Source organism: Dromaius novaehollandiae, chromosome 7 (genome assembly GCF_036370855.1).
Source record: "Dromaius novaehollandiae isolate bDroNov1 chromosome 7, bDroNov1.hap1, whole genome shotgun sequence".
Classification (NCBI taxonomy): domain Eukaryota; kingdom Metazoa; phylum Chordata; class Aves; order Casuariiformes; family Dromaiidae; genus Dromaius; species Dromaius novaehollandiae.
The window spans coordinates 34,551,771-34,568,454 of NC_088104.1; the positions used below are offsets into that span (position 1 = coordinate 34,551,771).

The 16,684-nt window shown below is 40.9% G+C and overlaps 1 long non-coding RNA gene across 1 annotated transcript in view; it reads left to right on the forward strand.

Annotated features, from left to right (window-relative positions):
- The first annotated feature begins 3,545 nt into the window (after nucleotides 1-3,545).
- Nucleotides 3,546-16,684, forward strand: part of LOC135328875 (uncharacterized) — a 76,744-nt gene continuing 63,605 nt past the window's right edge. Inside the window, exons 1-2 of the long non-coding RNA XR_010390027.1 lie at nucleotides 3,546-3,653; nucleotides 4,271-4,330. This is a non-coding gene — a long non-coding RNA (uncharacterized LOC135328875). The remainder of the gene's footprint in view (nucleotides 3,654-4,270; nucleotides 4,331-16,684) is intronic.

Here is a 16,684-nt window from a genome sequence, read left to right on the forward strand (position 1 = left end):
TCAATTCAAAAACTAGAGAGATTCTTCACAAAAGGCAGTTACAAATCTAACCTGTTTCAATGTTTCTTGGTATTCAATGTTTCCAAAGATTATTGAAGGGATTTGAAAATTTCTGTGTGGACTTCAAATGTGATTTTAAATCAGGTCCATACTGCTGAACTAGATAAACTATTTCCCCACTTGTGAGCTGTTTCTCCACTTAATTGCAACTATGTTAACTCCTTTGACTTGTATACAGTTTCTCCAGACTTACAGCAGCAGATGCAAACAGTCAACGTTACATTTTACTGCTCTTTTGGTCCGCGTTATGCATTAGTACAATGGAAAATCCACCATACCTTAAAACCCACAGACATTTACAAAGGTCTTAAATTTACAAGACTTAAGGAGCAGCAGAATCTACAGATCTTGCTCTAGCTTCTCTTAAAGAAAAACTATTTTTAATCTCTTTTAATGAAATCACATTTAACACTATCTTGCCACCTTTTCTTCCCATTCTCTGCTACAGTACTGTGATCTGCACAGCTGATGTCACTGAATTTTTCTTCAATCATACTAGCAACTAAGTGAGATGAATGACATCAATATTCTTTTCCTTAAAAGTGAAATGAGTTTAGTAACACTTAATAGTAGTAGATCTTCCTCTCTTTGTCCGGCTCTAGGCACCAATCCATCAACGTATTCTGCTTGGCACTTGAATTAACATATCTTAATTTTCAGGCAACAACTCCCCCTAAGATAATGAAATCTTTCAGTCTTTGGTTTCAAGTCTGTTGCATAGTCTAGGCATTTTCATCTATTACCAAAGATAATCTTTGATAGGGGTATCAAAACGCAGAATTAAAAAAGACATAGCCTAAAACTGCATCATTTGCAGTTCTAATGCCTAAATAAGAGTTCTTTTGGGTTTTTTAAGATGGATCATCTTTAGTTAACTGGGATTCAACTTTATGCAAAATATTTTCATAGAATCTTGTTTGTACTGAAGGAAAACACCAGTGCTTTTTCTGGCTGAAAAGATGCCAGCTGGAGCAAACTAATGAGCCCCAAAAAGAGAACATTTGTACAGCTGGAGCCTGAATGCTATCAAGCTGCTTGGCTTTGATTGACACTATAACAGTCATGATAATAGAAAGTAATCAATAATACTCCCTCTGTGACAATGTAAATAGTATCATCCAAGAGTGGAGAACAAAAATATTCACAGGTTCAGTTCAATTTGTGTAAACATCAAAGACTTCAGATCCTTGTTCTAATTGCCTAATCCATTAGGGTCTACAAATTTTGCCCAAAAAAAGGTTGATCAGTGGCTTGCCTAGAGTATTCAGCATTGTCCTAGTACTTGGTGTAGCCCAAGACAGGAAGTACAATGGTGAACAGGAACAGTTTTTGAAATCAACAGCTCTTAGGCTTTTAAAAGATTCCCTTTGGAATAAGAGTTTAACTCTTGTTTTTAACTCTGAACCAGAATGTTCTTCTACATCAGCCTCAATTTGCTGTGTATTTAATACAAGCAACAGCTAGTGTTGTTATTTATACTGATATATGCAGCCATGTACATAACACAAATTATTCAAAAATTGTACAAGACATGTTCACATGATCCTAAGCCTCCATGGAAATAAGTAAAATAGAACCCACCTGCCCATGGAGGATGATGGTCTGCCACTATTACGAAAACTGTGGTTTTTTTCATTGGAGTAGCAGTACACCTTGAGTGAGAATGGGGAGGCTTAAAAAGGAGAGAAGCAATAAAAAAAATGAACACTTGCAAGAAGAGTGAAATTAAAAAAAGGCCAAAGGGACAACAGGAGCACTTATGGACAGAAACTTGACTGCATCAAAGGGGTAGAAGATCGGTACGAGTATACAGGTAAAGAAAAGACTATGAAGGACTGTAAGCAATGTTTCTGTGTATTTTTTCCAGGGAGTAAGAGTGCTGTGCCCAGACATAAAGCAATAAGGTTCAACAGCTTGGAGGATTGGGGGGGGGGGGGAGTTTTCCATTTTTTATTGTAGTTTTGGGGTATTTAATGCCTCACTAGACCTAAAAAACCCTAGGGTCCCATGCTCATTTCAATTCAATTAAGATATACAGTCTGTGCATAACATACATCGATAGGGAGCCACATTTTCAGAAATAACTGCTTATCCATGCATTTTTTAGCTCATTAAAACAGACTCATAGAATCCAACTTTATTTAAAGGCTGTTGCTGGACTAAATTACAACACAGTATCAAGAGACTTCATGAACTAGATATATTCTATTTTATTAAGCTTTTATTATATATAGTATGAGTCAGCAAAGCATTCAGTCTCTGCTAACCAGAGTGCTGGTATTTACTATTAAACTTGAAGGTAAATATTTTCTACCCAGGGGACCCTGTAAATGAACTGTAGGTTTTGGTCTTTGGTCTGTTAAATTGGACTTGGCAGAAGCTCTGTCTCAGTCATTTTGGAATTTCTTTCTTTCTTTTTCAAAAAAGCTATCAGGCACATCAGAAAATAGCATGAGCTTTGGGTCTACACTGTACACCATAATAATCCCATGGTGGTATCTTTCCAAACAAACATACCATTTCCTAAGACTTTATTTTCAAGTTCTTCAAAAATTCAAAATAAATGGGACAGCTTATTTCTCTTGCAAAATTAATAAACTCTGTTCATTGACATAGGCTATGTCCCTAAATCATCCCACAGCAGTAACATCGACTGTCCACCTCTTTCTTCCCCCCACACGCAGGTATGGCTCCTCTGCTGTATGGGGAAGACACTGAACATGTAACTGCTGGTTCAAGCTACAGACACGCCCCTCTGTGTGCAGAGGGCAAAAACAGCTCCAGTTTTTGAGGAAACTTGTAGAAACTCGGCACTTCTTTTTAGGTTTCTGCCTCCATCACATCTGTTTGAATTTGGCCAAGATTTGAGAGGAGGCTTGTCAGAGAATGACAGCACATTCCCTCAGGCAACCAAAACCAGTTTCTGATGTGGTTTTTAGTATTTTTTCCCACTCCTTTCTTCTCCAGCAATAAGAAAGCTTTAATAATAACCAATACCAGAAGTAACGCTTGTGATTTGCAAGTCAGAGAACCCTGTGGCCCCTCCACCAAAACAGACTCAACCCCTTTCAATCACAAAAAGAGTGTCTTGGCATTCACACTTTTATCAGGCTGGATAAAAGAATCACCGCCTAAGGAAACTTCGTTGATCATTAACTTCCTCCTCCCGGGCCCTTACCCTTTAAATAAAGAAGACACCTCCCGCTGCATCCCTGACCGAGGTACCGCCGCCGGTTGCGAGTCGCCCCCCGGCCAAGGCTGGCCGCGCGGCATCGCCCCGAGCACCACCGCGCATGCGCGGGCAGAGAGACGGTGCTAGAAGGCAGGGGGCGCTGCGGAGCTGGGGGAGCTGCCGCCCCGAGCACCACCGCGCATGCGCGGGCAAAGAGACGGTGCTAGAAGGGAGGGGGCGCTGCGGAGCTAGGGGAGCTGCCGCCCCGAGCACCACCGCGCATGCGCAGGCAGGGAGAGGTTGCTAGAAGGGAGGGGGCGCCGCGGCAAAGCCGCCACCATTGCAGGGGGAGCTGCGGAAGCTGGTCTACTAGGCAGCCCTGGTGTCCTCTTGCAGGGCTCCGAGAGCTGCCTGAGTGGAGGTGAGGCTGGAGGAGCGGTGCTAGCCTGTAAAGGTGCTCCTGGAAATGGCCTCTTTTTTGGCTTGCTCTCTGGTCTGTGTTGCCTTCGTTTGGGAGTGTTGTTAGTTTTGGTCTGTGCTGCAATAAAGCACAGGTTTAGGGATATACAAAGCACAGCAGGGATGTAGATAGGCCCTATTGCAATGCCCTAGCCCCACACTCAAGGCCACTTGGTGAGCTGGGCTGCCACCTGCATCCCAGAAGCTGGGCTTCTGGGGGCAGCTGGGAGCAGGCTGGCAGTTAGCTTTGTGTGTTTTGTGGGGCAATAGTGTTAGGGAGCAAAGGGAGGTACTGAGGCAAAGGCAGGCTGAAAGGCCGGTAGTAGCCATGGGCTGTGGAGGGTAGCTCTGGCTGTGCTGTCAGCAGGCATACATGCCATGTGCAGAGGAGAAATGTGCTGGTTTTGAGGCTGTGCAGGACAGAGAGGAAGATTTGAAAAAAGCCTCACTGAAGGGAAGGTGTGGAAGAAGGCAGCAAAGTGACAGACTGAGGAGAAAACAGCTGTTTCATATGCAGCTGCCAGAATGGCCTTGGTTCCCTTCCTGGCTTGTTTGGAGTAACTGTATCTCAAATTACAGGAGCCCAGAGGAAGAAAAGAAGAAAGCTTGTAGGCTCGTGGGAGCACATGCTGCAGACTGGTGAGTTTGTACTTTAATTCTGGAAATCAGATCTGCCAGTAAACATGTTATGAATAGGACTTGAAAGCACAGTAAGACTCTTCAGATATCTCTGAGGGCCAGTTCACTTGTTACAAATGTACCCCAGAGTGGCTATCATGAAATGTAATCTTGTGGCTTTTAGCTGATGGTTTAATGTTGGAGCAAATCTTAAAGGGTTGGGTAAAGGGAGTATCTTCGCTAGTATCAGCAGCACTAATCTTAAACAGTTACTCTTTATATTTTTCTTTTAAAAACATAATGTCAGAGGTCACTGTGGAGATGGTACCTGGCCCAACTTTCTTGGACTACAGTAATTGTCAAACATACCCCTTTTGTTGAAATCTTTGTTACAAGTATAGCCTTTGTGTTTGTACCCATTGCTATTCTCATAGTGAAGGACTTTGAGACAGCTCCATTATAAATAAAGAGTAAATAGAGGACTTGATCCACCTCTGAAGTGGGTAGACCCCTAGAGTAGGTAGAAAAACTTCAGTTGGTTTCTCTCCCTATTCGATTATAATGGTCTAAAACATTTTTAAAAATTACAAGAAGTAATTGCACAATGCTGCTCTGGAAGCTGTAGTGCAAGATAACGTGAAATCTTTAGAGTCAACAATGCAGTTATTTCTTTGCTTTAGCTACAGGATAAAAGAATTAAGAGCCTTGTTTTGTTTTCCTGTTTTGCTTTCTTGAGGCTCTTACATCTCTTTTATAACACAAGTTGGTGTTAGGATGTAGGCAGTTGCAGTCAATTACAGCATTATAGTGATATCTACTAACAGCAGAAAAATAGCATCCAGAGAATCAACTGGTATTATATTATGCAAAGCAGAAGCATCGAACACATACACACAACACTGTAGCAAATCTGGCTTATTTTTTTTCACCATATATGAAATGTGAAGGCCTTCACTATGCAAAGTTTTGGTTTAGTGGGGTCAAAGACAAGGCCTTGTATTATTTTTTTCGTCACTGAGGGATTTGACGAAGGATAGAATAAAGTGGTTTGGGGAGGGGGAGAAGGACAAAACCTGTTTGCAGAAGGGACACCATTTTTCCGAATGTGCCTGTCCAGTATTTCACAAGATCATTCAGAATTTGGGTGATGTCACTGTGTTCACATTCTGCTCAAAGAAGTACTCAGTAACAGCTGTTTCTTACATGATGTGTTAGAAGTTCAATTGAATACAGAAACCAATAAATAGATCCAATAATAGGTGCTGTGAGGATTAACTTGTTAGTGATTCTGTAGCTTTAAAGTGAAATATAGTACCGAGCATGATGACTGAACGTTGTTTTTAATCTCTGAACATCATTCAAGCATCTCCCAAACAAGACATTGGATGCTGGAGGATTGTATGCTTACGGTCTTTTTTTGATTGGTTGTTTTCTTTCTTGTTTGTGCGCCAGTAACTATGTGGTCAAATAGAGATGTAGTAGAATGTGACACGTGAAGAAACTGAGGGTGCTTTCAGTCTTGCTGGGGAGATGGAAGAGTGCAATGTACTCTTGCTCTCAACTGGTGATTAATGCAGTTACTAATTCATAGGCCTGTCAGGGCCCAGTTTGATGGCCATGGTGCTGGTGAATGATTAGTCTGTGGATGTGCAGAATGTTACGTCTAGTGTCTCCAACTTCCAGGAGTTCTTGAGATGGTCTTTCTTCTCTCCTCTATGGAAGAGGTGGCAGAAGCAAAGGTATGCTGGTTCCTCAGTCGCTGCAGTTCTGAACCTGTAGACCAAATGAGTATCAGTGCAAGTGAATACAGCAACCCCTGAGTTTTGGCCGCAAGTCTGGCATGTGTTTATTTCTGCTGTGGGCATGATAGCCTTTGGGCAGGGTGGACAGTTTGGGACAGATTGTGGGTGTAGTGTTTTTCTTTCTTTTTCTTTTTTTTTTTTTTTCCTCCTGGGAAGGTTGGGAGGGGGGCAGTGTGGATAACAAGCAGTAATCTGTCATATTGTCCCAGCCTGAATCCCTAGAGACATCCAGGGATACCTTGAGAGAAGAGGCTTTTTTTTTTTTTACTCAGCTTAAAAAACAAGTGCAGAAAAATGATTGGATTTCTGTGTCTCAGACACTCAACTCAAATTCCTGAGGAGAAGTTGAGAGAAATGATGCCTTTCCTGAAAAATCTCTTGCCACTTCAAGGCAATTAAAGTTGGGTTAGAAAGTTGGCAAGATGTGTTTGGGAGTTGCATGTGAAATTAGGGAAGATAAGGCTAGTAGTCATGAATAAATTTAATAGCAAAAGCAAAATACCCAATTCAAAACCTTTCAGGGCTTTTCATTGTTTCTTGACTTGCAAAGGGAGAGAACTAGACCATTTCTTTCTTTTGAAGGTGACCTTCAAAGATGATGTAGGAACTTAAACAGTTTATGATACTCCAATAGCTTTTGAAGCGAGATGGGGCAAAGAGAGGGCTACTAAGACTGTCAGGACATTGAAAGCTTGATGATAGTGGTACCAAATTAAAGAGGCAGGCACCTTGTATCTCAGAGTCCCCGGGGGATAAAGGAATGCTGTTTATTTGAAGCAGTAAAAATGTCTCAAGTGCGAGAGTAGTTGGTCTATAACTTTTTCATTATCCTGTCACACTGGGAAATTCTCCTTTGCAGCACCTTAAAGTTAAGAGCAAAACAAATTTATTGCAGCATATCTGTCCTTTCAGGTGTTTTCTTTTTCCTTCTGCTCTCTCCTGTCCAGATATCAGGCTTAATTTTTGATGGTTTACTGAATATGAAAATCAAAATCGATGCAATTTAGTTCTGGAAGACTTTTTGCCTTTTCTATATGTATACACATGAATATGCACATTTGTGTGTATTTTTTAATCAGAACTGCAAAAGTTTTGTTAGGTGGCTAGTCTTCGTGGCTGTGTGAATGTGGTTCACTTATATAAAAACTCTACGTTCAGTTAACTAATTACAGTGCATAGGTACCTACATGCATGCAGATGCAAAAAATCTTCTCTGTTTGTAAGCATACTTTCAAAAGCAGGTGAACTAGCAACACAGAAGGCATATCGCTTCATTTTTATGACTGGTGCTGGGCAACAGAAAATGCATTTACATGGTTATTTCTGTAGTTCTTTGAGTGGTTTTCAACAGAAGAGAAAAATAATTCTTGCTTTACTTAATTTATCTTTCCAACACATCCTCAGCTTTCAAAAGCTGAGATTAAAGCAGTAACTGCAATCAATGGGACAGGTTTTGTTGCAGGTTCTGTCCAGGAATAACAACTGCTTGGAATGGAAGACTGAGGAATCAGTCATTGTATCAGAGGGCACTTCATGTCACTGTGAAATGTTGAGTAGCTGCACAGCTTAGCTCTTCAAGCAGAGCTAACCAACCAGTGTATGTTTGAATACAGGTGGAGGTGTATTAACTTGTGTAGCCTCGTATGTATGTAGTGCGCCTTTAACCTAGACTCTCACTGAAATGTGAAATAGGACCAGGACCACACCCTTTTGAGGGATATGCACAGTATCCCTTCAGTAAGTCTGAGGTTTTTCTGTTTTTATGTACTTATACGGATTTTACTTCTCTTTAAGAACTGCAAAACACTGGATTTTAGTCCAATGCTTTCTGAGTGTTTGTAAGGCATTTTGAATGTTTCTTTCTTCCTTTGTAACAGGAATATAAGCAACAGCGGGAAACACAGGTTCCTGACATGTAGTATTGAAATAAAAAGAACAGATTCCAAATACCTGAGGGAAGCTAATACCTGTCCAGATAGTAACCAGATCATAAGACTGCTGCTTCTGCTTAATTTATAGTTATATTAATTAGGAAGTCACTCTTCAAGTCATAGAGTTTCTGAAGTTGAGAAGATACTGAAATTTAACTTCGATTATTTGTTTACAATGTTTCTTTAAATATCAGAAGACAAAGATATCTTGCTCTGCAAGAGAAAGAGGCAGATTTGAGCATCTCTTTGACAGTCAAGGACCAGATATATGTACAAGACAGAATGAGAACTTCTAAGGTAGAAATTTTTTTTGTTTTGTTCCTAGCTAGTGTTTAACTCCTTCAAACCGAGTCAGCACTAACCCAATAAAAAGTGCTGTATGAAGCTGTGTTATGGAATATACCATGTCTTCCAAAACCCAGTTCCTCTAGCTGTCTTTATCTGTGACCAAAATTCAGCATATTAGTGTTCTGAAATTGCATGACTGGAGATAGGTTAGAAAATGAGAAAAAATTTCTGCATTTCAGAAAGCTGTGATGTCTTGAAAGAAAGGCAGTGTGCACAGGCTGCAGCTATGAATGCTAGTACAAACATTTCCCTCTCTCCCCCCTTTTTTTTTCCTCTGATAATGTACCCAGTGATTAGAGATGTTAGCAGAGTTCTCCCAGCTAGAATGTCTCTTTTCCAGGACAGTTGTTTCCATAATGAGAAAGCTGAATTCCGTACCAAAGGACTATCTTCTTTTGTGACCTTAATTGTTTGTTTTGGTGTTATTTAAAGAGCTTCAGTCTAGAGTAGAGGTTGGGGCAAATACATAGTAGTTTTACAACCTAGTGGCCTGAGGTTGTCAACTGATAAGAGTTCATGAACCTGATAGATGCAAACTTTAAATGAACTGTTTAATTGCAATCTTTAAACCCCATCACTGTGCAGCAAGTTGGGCTGACATTCTCACTGCCTGCTCATCCTGCAAGATTCCTGTGTATTGTGGACACGCACAGTCATGAATGACCTTGTGACTTGCAGCTGTGGAACTTGGAGCTTAGTTTATGTCCTCTCTGAAAGCATGAGTACCTTCTACATGCTGTTTGTTTCTTCAACCACAGATAACACTGCACGCACAATTTACAAATTCTTCAGCGCCCATTTACTTACTTTTAAGCAGCTGATTATTTTCACTGCTTGTCCATTTGGTTTCTGCTACTTACAGCACTTGATCAGTCACATCACTGACGTGGTGTCAGTTTGGTTTATTTCTCATGTTTGGGTTACCATGATTGAACAGCAGGTCATTTTAGGTTTGATCTGATCTTACTCCAGATGAGAAAGGTTGTATAAGCTACCTTCCATTCTTTTGTCTTCAACATTACCGGGCATATGTAATCTGAAACATGAAGTAGGTCAGTTACATGCTCAAATGATGGCCTACCTTCAGTAAGAGAAGTGTCTCCTGACTGCAAGATGGAGTGCGAATGGACCTGTAATGAAAGAAAAGAAATACATTAATATCCTTTAGTGATTATGGTGAGCTAAGATGGAAGCCTTGCAAGAAACTTGAGATAAAGCAGAACACCAGACTCTGTTTTTTGGCTGTAGGCCAGATTTTCTTGCAAAATTATTATCCTTTTTTATATGATCACCCTTCCTATTTTCCTATTTTAGGTTTTTCCTATTTGCAAAGTATTCACTTCTTATAAAAGATAAGGGATAACAGCCTTCCTACAAACAAGAAGCAAAACCAGCATTCTTGAGTTACTGGCGGTGGAGAGTGAGAGTGCTATGATTACTTTCAAAAATATTTGCCAAGACCTTGTGAGCCACATTTCAACTCATAATGGACTTGAAGGGTATTACGGAATAAACATCTTAAAAACGGGTTTACAATGGCAACCTTGACAGACCTAAAAGCAAATCAGTAAGCAGGCGCCACTATAATTAAGAGCAGTGACCTTTCAAAGAAAAGGGTTGCCAGCAGGTATATAAACTGCTGTTGTGCAGCTCACCTTGTTAAACAGGGAAGTTTGGAAAATGATTAGAGAACAGCATCAATCAGTGTTACTTTAGATGTCGGCTATAAGAGACAGCTGTGTGCTGTAGGACAAACTACATATGTACTATTACAAACAAGGTCTCTTTGTTCTGTCAGGTGTGCTGCAGGTAATCTGAATCCCTGGATTTAAATCTTGTCCACAGTTGTCAGGTTCTTTAATGTAATTTTTGTCATACCGTATTTCCCCCCTCAGATCTTTGATGTGTGTGATATTCTATCCACCTGACTTAGTATATATTAAGATGAGCAAGTTAAGCTTCAGTCACTGTCATGTGTGATGGACATGCCGGCATAATTCTGTACACACACTTCCCCCTCCCTTTTTTAACTTCCATTTCAATATGTTAGGGTAGTTGTCCGGTGACAGTTGTGGAGATTTTTGACAGTTTCAAGCTCATGGATTACTGCAGCCAGTTAAACCTGGGATTTTTGGTATGGTTTTTCGGTAGTTTTTTTTCATTACGGCATGAGTTTTGTTTCAGACAGTTTTACAGAAGCAATGTAAATGAACCTGACTGCTTTGATTGGCAGGGGATGCTAAATCACAGCTGAAGCCTTGCGTTATAGTGGGGCTATAAAAGCAGTATTGGTGCTTGGAGGGGGAGCCAGAACAAACTTTGTAATTCTCTTTATTCATTCATTCAAGCTTATCTCGTTCTAGAGGTTTAGTTCACATATTTTGCCCTGGATGCGAACTCTTCTATGGGACAGAAGAGCAAAAGCCCTAACTGTGCACGTCAGTGCGTCTTAATCTCAACAGGTATCAAAGCCTAGCAATTACTAGGGATCAATAGGGACTGATATCAGTAGGGATCCAAAGTTGTCGATAACCATCAATGTCAATCGCTGCCGATAACTGTCGATAGCTCTGAATCTCAACTGGCATCTTGGCCTTTTGCTCTTGGACTGCTCTTGCTCTCGGTAGGCATCAACGACTATCAACATTGACTGTTACTGAGAGGCCATAATGAGTATTGATTTCCATATGTATCACTACGGAATGATATCTATAGAATCGATCCCTATCGATAGGCATTGAAACCTCTCAGTCTCTCAGAAAGTTTGTATTTTTCGGTCTTGGGCTGATTTTGCTCTTGGGAGGCATCTGCCGATAGATTCTCTAGATTCCCTATCCATTCATCTTGAAATACCACCAAAATAGCATGATCCAGTTAGTGTGAACTCCAAACCAACTGTGGCAGTTCTTCAAGCAGCAGGAGGTTGTGTGTGGTGTGTTGTGCGTGTGGTTTTTTGTGCCCCCCCCCGTGACAGTCTTTCCTTTAGGTGTGGCACAGCCTGCCTAGCATTTAGGGACTGGTACCAGGTTTCTTCAGCAAAAATGAACATATAGATTAATCTTCTTCAAAATGACATCCATAAGCTGATCTAGACTTTTTGAAATGTCTGACTTGTTGATGCCTGTTGTCTTTTTTTATAGTGATTTGAAAGGAATTTCATGGTATAAAGCTTACAGTAGCTGTAATTTTGACTATTAAAGAAGCCATGCATGGTTTCTGAAGGTTTCACTTGCTTAATCTCTTTTGAACTCCTCACAAATTGCTTGTTTATCAAACTGGCTGCTTTGATAAAGCTGCTTATCTCTGAGATCAAGAGTGGAGTGTCTATCTACTCCAATTTGTTAATTTCCAGGAATGAAAGGATATCTGTTTCATTATCTGGATCTTCGCAGTACTTATTTTTTGGAAAAACGGGTTACATTTAGCAGCTGCTTTCCTTCTAAACCTGACATTACTTTTTAGGCTTGCTAGTTAACTATTTAGTGTTTTGCATCTCTCCTCCCCAAAAGTTAGTCTAATGGCGTAACAAGGACTGAGTAAAGGATATGATACCCCTGATGTCTTCCCCTTATCTGCTGGCTGTGGTCCTGTTAATAAAGACAAGCTTACTGTCTCCCAAGATTTTTCAGGTCCTTTACAGCAGAGCTGCTCCCTAGCCTGTATTGTTGCAAGAGGCTCTTCCTTCCCAGGTGCAGAACTTTGCATTTATTGTTGAATTTTATGAGGTTCCTGTTGTCCCATTCCTCCAGCCTGTCTAGGACCGTCTGAATGGCAGCCCTGCCCTCCAGCATATTGATGGGTCCCCCCAGTTTGGTGTCAAATGCAGACTTGACAGCAAAGCACTTTGCTGCCTCCTCCAGGTCCTTGATAGAGATGTTAAACACAACAGGTCCCTGGTACTCCCCTTGCTACTGTCCTCAGGTAGCATATGACCCTTCAACCATGACCCTCTGAGCTGACCATTCAGCCAGCTTTTTACCCATCTAGTTGTCCACCCACCCAGACTGTAATGTCCTAACCTGCATATAAGAATACTGTAGGAGCAATTTCGAAAGCCTTGCTGAAGTTGGCATCCACTGCTCTGCCCTTGTTCATGGGTGAGGTCATTTTATCTTAGAAGGCAATCAGATTAGTCCAGCACAATTCACCATTTTTAAAGCCGTGCTGACTGTTCGCAGTCACCTTCTCCTTCATGTGCCCAGAAACATGCTCCAAGATGACTTGCTCCATGATTTTCTCAGGGACCAAAGTGGGATAGACTGCCTTTTAGTTCCCCAGATCATCCTTTTGACTGTTTTTGAAGGTGAGCGCAGTATTTGCCTTCCTCTAGGGACCTCCCCTGATCTCCCGACCTTTCAAAGAACATGGACAGCAAAAATGACATCAGCCAGCTCTCAGCAGTCCATTGGGTCCAATCGACTTGTGTGGGTTGGGTGATCTCCAGTATCCCTGACTCAGTTCTTGTCTGCTGTTAGTTCATCTCCTCCTTCAATGCAGTCTGTAAGCACAGAGGCTCAGGAGACCTTTTTGTGAAGACTGTGGCAAGAGAGCATTAAGTACTTAAGCTTTATCGGCTTCTTCCTTCACTGAGTCACATGTCCCATTCAGCAATGGTCCCATGTTTTCTTGTTCATATCTAGGGTAATGTGAGTACCTCCCATTTCTTAACTATTCTATATGAACATTCTGACACAGTATTGGTACCAGACAGTATGGTCAGCTATTATTGACATTGGGTCCTTAGCTGGTACTGTTTTAAATCAGGGCTCAGGATGTTCTGAGACTGACACAAGTTTAAGTACAGTTTCCATGAGTTTCAAGGCACACTGTATTGCAGTCATTGTGTTCAAAATTTCAAATCCTAAAAAAGATTTGCTGACGACTCTTACATCACTGTTTTGGCCTACCATAGGTGGTTCTGTTGCCAGTGTCTCATTCATGGTGCCATTTATGCACAGGGTGAACTACACTGTGATGTTGGAACACAGATGCATATATTTCTAAGCTCCTAATAAATATGGGCACAGTGGCCAGTGTTCATTTCCACCTGACCTGGAGTACTTGGCTGATGTGCTGAAGTTGAGAGCCTATCTGCTGTACACTTTGTATAATCAGTGGATAAAAATGGAGGGGGGGGGGGGCCTGAACAGGTGAATCTGGCCACCTAAAATCTGAATGGACTCTGTAAATTCCTCTCTCCTTCCATTTTCTGTAGAAGGAGTCAAAGATGATTTGGTCCCTTGCTCAGGCACTAGTTAAGCCCTTCAAATTTGGCAGAATTAATCCAGGCCAATGTGCCCTTTAGAGGTGATTTAGCAAGACTTCATCAGTGTTAAAGCCATCTGGATGCTACAGTGGTTTGTCTCCATCCTATTGTTCTTCTGCGTAAGTTAACATCAGCAATGGAGTAGCCTTTCTGAAACCTTTGTGATATCTGTAAGGAGGCACAAATACAAGAAAGAGCCCTGGTCTCTTTTCATCACTTATCAAGGATCTGTTGAGCCTACTCAGCACTTTGTCTCTGACCAACCTCTGCTTCGGACACAAAATGGGCAGGGGGCAAACACAACATGCACTTCTTGTTTGAGAGCCCTGAGCTGGAGATTAAGCTTCCTTCTCATTTGATTTGAACTTTGGAAGGTTAGTTTCAGGCAAGGTCAGTAAAACAATCTTGTTTGGCTACAATCCATTAGAAACCCTTTTGAGACTTTTTTCTATTAAGAAAGCATGAAAGATAACTGCAGTTTGGAGTGGGGCAGCTTTTTTAGATTGTTGATGATTCCATGTGCTTTAAGTTACCTGATGCTCTTTTTCCCCACAGTGGAAAATTCAGGTCCTTCTTTTTCCCTTCACATCCTCTAATGATTTAGATTGCCTCTCATAAAATATGAGTAGGTACTGTATATTTAGAGACAAACACAGCAGGCTCTCTGTGTGTATTCACCATTCACATAGCTCAAGCATCTCAAGATGGATCTTTTACATGACCTGTTAATGGGGTACAGAGACAATGAATATTGGTCTGGTACCTTCATTTCCATTTCTTAAGGCCTGTCACTCCACTGTGTTGTCTTCACACTGTTTATAGTGCTATTGTCACATTTCCCTTAGCCCTGTACCTTACTTCTTGGCCTTTGGCTGTAGTTGCTCTTCTGTGTGCTGGTTCTGCAGCTCCAGCAGTTTTGTCTCTGCTTACACTACCATTTCCTACTCATTGTGGGAAAAAAAATTTATTTCCTAATAAATTGACTGTCTGGTTCCTTGCACTGGAGTAGGTTCTGGTTCAGATCTTGCTCTTGGGAGGTATATCTATTCAATAAAGAGGGAGGTACTTCACACTATAACCAAAATGTGCCAAAAGAGCAATTGCTACTTAAGGTCTCATTGTGTCATTTGATCTCAGCTTTTCTTCCAGCTTTTGATCTGAGATCGAGGCTTTGGAGAATTTTATTGACACTTGGAAAACTTACCCACATTGCTAGATGGTTACTTTGGTCTTGGTTCCAATCACCTAAAATGTGTTTCCTGCAGCATTCTAGGAAAATGCTGTCAGTCAAAGGAAGTCAAATAGAAGGGTCCTACTAGTTGAGATTCAGACTGGCTTACTGTTGCGAGAACCCGTTTAATACAAAAAAATGGATTATTTTCCAGATTTAAAACAAAATTGCAGTAGTGTTCAGCAGTTAGAGAGAAATCAGAGTTTTTTTTAAGTTTCTGATTAGAAGCAGACTTTATCTATCAACTCAGCTTGTTTGGCGTTCCCCCACACACACACCCCACCCCCACCCCCAAAAAAAAGACAAACTGGTGAGATTCTAGCCTATCCTAGCAGTAAGCTGGAGTAGCGATAGCCCCTTTGCTAATGAATGCTGGGTGCATATTATGATAGCAGCATAGAAGAAATGTGCACTTAACTTGTTTTTCTGTCTTGAAAGGTATGTGGACCTTTAATACTTCAGCTGAAATATGAAACATCTGAAGCAATCTGGTTTAACAAGTTCTAACATATTGGAGTAATAGCTTGTTGGCAGGTGACTGAGGTAAATGTAGATGTCTCTCACAAGCTTTTTCCTTTAATGTTTTAGCTTAACCTTTTTTCATATGAAAGATTCTTAAGACATAAGCTCTTAATGAGACTACTCATTTAAAAGTATTTCACAGAAATATATTCCCTTTCTATCACACTTACAAATGGGGAGGGCAAGGGAAGATTGGAATCATCCACTGTCACAGGTTATGCTGGGTGAAGATGGAAAGAGCAAAATACAGCCCTTGTGGAGAGTGTGAAGTAGTGTTTCATGTCATTGTCTTCCAGAGCTGCTTTTCAAGCACCGGAATGTGTTATGGAACAGCATCTTCTCCATGGAAATGAAGGCATAAACTTTTACTTCCTTCCTGACATCTAAGGAGCACATTCCGAATTCAGCCATGAAAATCTGATAGTCTTGCATTCTGCCTTTGGAGGTGGTTGTCTCTGTGGTTGAGGCATGTCTGAAGATCTGTGCTTCTTACAAAGTGCTGTTCATAAGCAGCAGAATTAATAGGCATTCTTTCTTGCCTCCAGCTTGACCTCTGGAAGTATTGCTCAAGTATCTTAATCTGGTCATTTTCAGTCCATTGTTAATGCTTGGAAATGAGCATTATTTATCTATTTATATTTCTTCTTTAAAATATCTCAGGAATGTATGCCCTACTAGGTTAGAAAAATGGTCCTTCAGTCTCCAAGCATGCAAGTATCTGTTGTTCATTCCCCTCATATTCTCTCAGCAGCCTGAATTGTTGTATTAGGGATTTGAGTGTTCCCCTTAGCATGTCTTTATGGGCATGCTTCCCAGCAAGTTGAAAAATGGCAATATGAGTATGAATGTCAGGAATAAACCTTATGTTTGTTCAGGCATGTAGTTCCTGAAGTGCTCCCAATGCCACAGATCATCTTTCTATGTTAACCAAGTTAGTAAGCTGGCATCAATTTGTTGTAGAAAACTTTCTCTCTCTAAAATACTTTAACCCTTTAATTCAAGCAAATAACATATTTGAATTTCTTATGTCACATAGGGTTAATGCATTCTCCACAGTGAAGTGGGAAAATCTCAAGAATAACATACTCTATTCCCCTGTTACCCGTATAAAATATTATTTACGCTCCAGGCCTATTGCTTCAGGAAATTATTGATAGGAACAGCTACTGCTTCACAAGAAGAGTAGAAAAGTCCTTCCTCTCCGACCAGGGGCACTTTTCAACCACCTTTACTTTATCACCGTGCCACAGAAGCATAGAAGATTGGATTTCAGAC